The 6,390-nt window shown below is 34.8% G+C and overlaps 1 long non-coding RNA gene and 1 pseudogene across 1 annotated transcript in view; one reads left to right on the top strand and one right to left on the bottom strand.

Annotated features, from left to right (window-relative positions):
- Positions 1–260: 260 nt before the first annotated feature.
- LOC108766976 (serine proteinase stubble-like) lies at positions 261–1,951 on the top strand (annotated as a pseudogene).
- A 20-nt stretch (positions 1,952–1,971) lies between these two features.
- LOC108766979 (uncharacterized) overlaps positions 1,972–6,390 on the bottom strand; it is a 62,628-nt gene continuing 58,209 nt past the window's right edge. Inside the window, exon 3 of the long non-coding RNA XR_001940405.1 lies at positions 1,972–2,043. This is a non-coding gene — a long non-coding RNA (uncharacterized LOC108766979). The remainder of the gene's footprint in view (positions 2,044–6,390) is intronic.

Here is a 6,390-nt window from a genome sequence, read left to right as displayed (position 1 = left end):
CTTTAAAGAAAACCAGAATTCTGCAATTTTTATCCGGATTTTACTATTCACGAGTCCGATCTTTTTCCAGAATTTTTTTCTTTACATTATCATCACGCTTCAATCACTTTTTAAGAATTCTTTTTAATTTTTTAACGCTGAACTTAATTTCTTTTCTTATAAAAAGACATTGTTATTTAAAATGCAATGGAAGAATAACATTTTGTTTCCGGATAGAATTTTCCGGCAAGTGAATGCATTGATATATATTTTGCAGCGTACCACCTAGCGAGCTATTGTTAAGGATCGGCGAGCACGATTTGGCGAGTGAAGATGAGCCATATGGATATCAGGAGAGAAGAGTACAAATTGTGGCGAGTCATCCACAATTCGACGCGCGTACTTTCGAGTACGATCTTGCTCTGTTGCGATTCTATGAGCCTCTTCTGCCATTCCAACCAAATGTTTTGCCGATCTGCCTGCCCGACGACGATGAAACCTATGTTGGTCGTACCGCCTATGTTACTGGCTGGGGCAGACTTTACGACGGTATTAAAATGAATCGTCACAATTAATTAAGTGAAGCAACAATACAATTTGGAATTTATATCTTCATATTAATTACCCTCCGTCTGCGATCGTAATTTACCGTTTTCGACTTTCAAAATATATAGAAAAATTCAGTATTACTTTTTAATATCTTTATTATATTACCAAATAATTTTTAACAAGATATTTTGAGAGGAGGAATCAGACTCCACTCTCCTTTGTTTCGGACAAATTTCAAAGTAAAATTTTGCTTGTGCCAAAAAAGACCCCGATTGCAAACAGAGTATTAATATTTGGTACGTGTTAATTAGTAAAAAAAACTGTCGACTGTTTTAGATGAAATATTTTATATAAAACTACAAGTGTAATTATTGTCAACGATCGCGTAGATACCCAAAAATATAATTGTCTACTTTTGCAGAGGGACCACTGCCGTCCGTGTTACAGGAGGTTGCAGTACCGGTTATCAATAATACCGTATGTGAAGCGATGTATAAAAACGCGGGTTACATTGAGCACATTCCACATATATTTATCTGCGCCGGTTGGAGGAACGGCGGATCCGACTCTTGCGAGGTCAGTTTTTGCTGGCGATTTTATAGAAATAAAAAAAGTCGTTGTTCGTGCCATTTCAAGTTTTCATCGAGTTTTTTGAGATTGAAAATGGCAATTAAAAAGTATTATCCGTATAATTTACATCTTTCAATAATACACTTTATTTTGACAATCATATACGATTGTGTGTTCATAACAAAAATGTTTTAGAAAATCTTTAGAAAATTAAAATATCTTGATACTTTTTTTACAGAAGATAACTTACAGATACCTTTCGCACATTATAGTTGCTTAGAAATGAACTATTATTGATATAAAATTTTGTACCAATAATATTCTGTAACATTATTGCTACAAGTTTTTATATCAATAATAATAAGTTTTAGGTAACTATTATGTTCCCTTACAACAATTTAATACTGGAAAGTAATTATTAATTAATTATTTTGAATAATGAAAACACTATTGTACAGTAATTTTCAGTATTAAATTGGATTTATGTGAGAATTCAAAAGACAAAAGTTATGTATAAGAATTATCTAAAAGTTATTGATAAGACGTTTCAATTTTGTAAAGATACTTTTAAATATTTTTACTATAACACAATGATATATAAGAATTACATGTATTATAAAGAGATATATCTCTTAATATTCTAACTTGTAACCTTCCTCCTTTATCAGGGTGACAGCGGCGGTGCAATGGTCATCCAAAGAGCGCGAGATAAGCGATGGATTCTTGCTGGAATCATCAGCTGGGGGATCGGTTGCGCCGCGCCTAATCAACCTGGCGTTTATACACGTATCTCGGAATTTCGTGACTGGATCAATCAGATTCTACAGTTCTGATTGTCTCAGAAAGAACGTGATCTGCGCTCGAAATTCGCGCTTTTGCATCGCGCCGACTCCTATGGACGTTTGTAACGATCGCTAAGCAGACGAATGGCACCATCTGCCGGAGCTGTGAGCCAAGTGCAATTTAGTAGAAAAATCTAAGAGATCCTAGCGCGGGGATTCACAGAGATTTGTGTGCGTGTTGCGAACTCGGACGACATGTGGAGCCACTGATTCAATTTTCCTGTGTAAAGCCGCAACGTATGCATGTATATACACGCGATTTCCCGGGAAAATCCGACATGTTACAACGATACAATGGGTATTGATTTACGTATCGGAGACACTGTGGATACCAGTGATAAGCACATCAGACTTTGTGACAAGGATCGAAAATTTTGATCAACTTAGATTCTTTTATCTAGAATCGATTTAAAATAGTTAATTCTAGGACATGAAATTACTTTTTAAAAGTAAATTATTCTTCTAGATATAGATTCAGCATTAATTTCTTAAGTTTTCTGCTTCTACCAAACATGCATTTATATCTAATGTGTTCAGTTTGCTCAAAGCTTATAAAAATGCATGTGATTACGGTAATTAATAGATTCATAAAGAAAATATTAGATCTGTTATTAATTTAATAATAGAAAATAATTTTTTTATTGAACCACTTTAACTTATTCATTTCCGGGAATAATTTTCCACTCTTCAATTTGAAATAAATTAAATTAAAATATAATATGATTTAAAATATAATATATTTAATTCAATATATAAAAATTATTTCTCGGCAATTTGACTTTCAGCTCGGAATTACTGTTCAATATTTAGAAAAATATTTACAATTTAATGTTTTGCATATCTTCTAATTTAACATTGAAAGCGATTAATCGTGAAGCTACTGTGATTCAGAATTTACATGTTTTCTAGATATGTATTTAGATATAAAAATATAGTAGAATAAGTTTTTGAATCACAGTGTGCGCAAAAATTGTCTATGTAAATATTATTACGCGGTACAACAAACATTCTATGGTATCGTCAACAAATATTTTAGCGAAAACATAGTCAAATGAATATAATTTATAAAAACCTATATTTTTTATGAATTTTCCAATTTTTGCCTATCAGTGAACAAACTATTAAACTTTTTCATCAGAGAGAGAGAGAGAGAGAGAGAGAGAAGCTTCTAAATATTTTTAGATACAAAAATTGCAAAATTTACATGAGCCATTCGTATACAACGATATTTTATAAAATAAATTTCGGTTTACATCTAGAAACTCAAATATATGTATAACCGGGCGTAGAATAAATATCCCAAAATTACTGATTGAAAAAAGATCGATTTTTAATTTTTCTGTGAAATTATATTCTATTATTTTATCATTGATAAACACATTAGATTTCGTAAAAAAGAATCGAAATTTTCGATTAATTTTTATTCCTTTTTCTAAAATCGATTTGAAATAGTTAATAAAAAAAAAATTATTAAAAAAAATAAATTATTTCTTTAACCTTTAATTGATCACGTAGAACTGCCACGATTCCAAGTTATTTTATCTAACGTAACGTATTGTCTCGCGGCAAATTAAAGATTAAATATTTATAGGATAATTGGATAAAACGAATAATCAGTATGCGGATTGTGTTACTAATTGTTTATGAAAAGATTCGTTATCAATATTTGCGATAATCGAGTTCCAATTGTTACTGTGATTTAATATTCCATACCGACGTCAATCACACACAATTATCTTCGTTATAAATTTACATAGTAATTTCCAGGAGATTCCAATGGGAATTTCAGTGCTTCAAAGCTCATGAATATCCAGTTATCCCGATTGATCTTGGGGAAGAAACGGAGAGAAATTCTGTGCCCGACTTCATAAATCTATCTCTTTCTCTTCCTTTCTTCGCAGATACTTCACTTCGTAGTTACTTGAATACAGTCTCAAGTGAAAATTTGAATTGACAGTGCGCTAAAAACGTGCTCATTTATCTCAATGGCCCATTTGTCAGCCAACAAGCAATTCATTACATACATTTTAATCTAAAGAATATATTTCATGTAAATTGCGAGTTAAATTCAATCGAATTGGAAAAATCAGAAAGACAAATTCATTTACATATAGTACCGCGGAGTTACATGTACCGAGATATTATTTTATTTAATTTATAAAAAAATTTATATCTGTAGAGGCATAGATTATAATATATTATATATACATATGTGTACACAATGACGTAGGCGCGCGTATGCGTGTAATTTAATCGCGCATGTGTTTTAGATGGCATTTATGAAGAGATACTCTGTACCGTGTTTTTGAACGACATTTGCCAGAATGTTAAACGCCGTAGTTAGTCAAAGAAACATTTCGCACGATTGAATTGATAATCTAACACAGTTCTACACATCTGACTCGAAAAAAATGTATCATGTCGTCTCGCGTTCTTATTATCGCGCGGATATTTTTTACTAATTAAAGCCATCGACAAATGTCGCAGCGCAAGATAATACAATCGGAATAATATAATCGGCGATTCCATTGTACATGTAAATATTTGATATCAATCAGATTGTAGTGCGGTAAGTGCGGCAGGTTCTCACACCTACCCGCTTTTCATCTCTCGTTGGCCACGTCTGCCTTTGTACTATGAGATGATTAAAAAGCGACCGTTCACATCCGCAAATGCTATGCCAAGCTGTGTCAATTATACCCCTACCATTCCCCTTTTTTTCTCTTTCCTTTGCTGTGTCGTGTCGCGTGCATTATATCTCCTCTTGCGTCATTGCCAGTGCATCTCCGTCGCTGCATAGCGAACAATGGTGTAGGTATTTAATATTTGCACATCAAGGAAAGTTCGTGATTTCAAATATCGCCAAGGCGCCACAGACGTCCACCTCTCTGGAAAGACGCTGCTTTAATTAACAGTACCCGATAAACTCCTTACAAGGTGAAATCGCAATTCGTCGTCAATGTTTGGCGCAGAAATTTTAACATTGTTAAAATCAGGAGACACGTTAGCGCCTCAGCGCTAAGCCAAGCGCAACGACACTACCCATACAGCACAGAATTTGCAGCAATATTGCTGCAAAATCTCTGCAATATTGTAACAGTGTTGCTGCAAGTGTGGGTACTATCCCCCACCACGGTCCTGTGCCGGGTTAAAGGGATTCAGTTCCTTGGCCCAAAATAGGACTCACGATTGTACGACTCTTGAAAACGGAGTCATAGCATCTTATCCGGACGTTGACCCATATTTCGAAGTCACATATTCCTAAGTGCATTCGACTCGCTCCATCCTCTTCCACGTGGATGCATGCGAGACAAAGCGTCTGCTCTAACATCCTTCTATACTCCATCCTTCTCAATCCCTCTCTTTCTAAACCAATCCATTCACATGTTCGGAATTTGGACGTAACAGTATTTTTCGTCGGTGTTATTACCAATAATGTAATCGTTAAAACGTAATAAGTTGTTTTTTTCAGAATTCTATTGATTTGTTTCTTATAGTTATTTTATAAAAATCTATATGATAATGATGGAGACTGTTACAATCTTACCACTAACATTTTAATTATTAAGACTAAAGTGCAATGATTCTATAATTGATTTATTATAGTTATTTTTTTTTAAGGTAGGTGATAGTGATTGTTACAATCTTATTATATTAGGGCCGACTGTTCCACCTTTTGGCAAATCTTACGCATTAGATAAGTAGCAAGAGCATCCAATCGCAATGCCAGACTTACCTAACACGTAAAATTTACCGAAAGGTGGAACAACAGCTTTTATTAATGTAATTGTTGTAATGCAGGAGTGAATATATCTGTATATAAATTACAAAGGGTGGTTTTTATTTATTGAAGAGCAACGTCAACAGGAATTGCAAAAATATGTTCACCTTGCATTTCTTGATTGGTTAGTTAGTAAAATTTTTTCTTCTAATTGGTCAATCAAAAGTTTCGAAGCATTTGTAGCATCAAGTGAACTACATCCCTTGTTTTGCCTCTTTTTTTTAAGTCATTTCACACATTTAATGAATTTTGGGGCCTTTTGGTAAATTTTGAAGCAGGGATTTATTGAAATTATTTTTTGACCCGCGGCAACTGGTAATGCTGGCGGCAGAAGAGGGAACCTCCGCAACAGGTTGATGGAAAAGGGGCTAAGAAGAAGAAGGAGCAGGTCAGGACGGAGAGAGAAACGAAGAAGAACGCGAGAAAACGGTCATTGCCACCACCTAACCTCGAGAAGTTCCCGAACGCTAGAGTCCCCGTCGGCACGATAAGCGCCGGTCCCAACATGGTTTACTGTCCGTGGCTATCCCGCAGTTTAGCTTGCTGTCGTTTGTACCTATTCGGCTTTACCTCTTACTTGTGTGGGGGGCTAACTTCCCTCTCTTAAGAGGACGCGAACGAGCGCGCGTGCTCGGCTGACGCGTGTGTCGTGGCCTGCCAATTCTTCGT

Source organism: Trachymyrmex cornetzi, unplaced genomic scaffold (assembly GCF_001594075.2).
Source record: "Trachymyrmex cornetzi isolate Tcor2-1 unplaced genomic scaffold, Tcor1.1 scaffold641, whole genome shotgun sequence".
In the NCBI taxonomy this organism is placed as follows: domain Eukaryota; kingdom Metazoa; phylum Arthropoda; class Insecta; order Hymenoptera; family Formicidae; genus Trachymyrmex; species Trachymyrmex cornetzi.
Note: the sequence above shows the minus strand (reverse complement) of the source record. Positions and strands in the feature narration are given on the sequence as shown.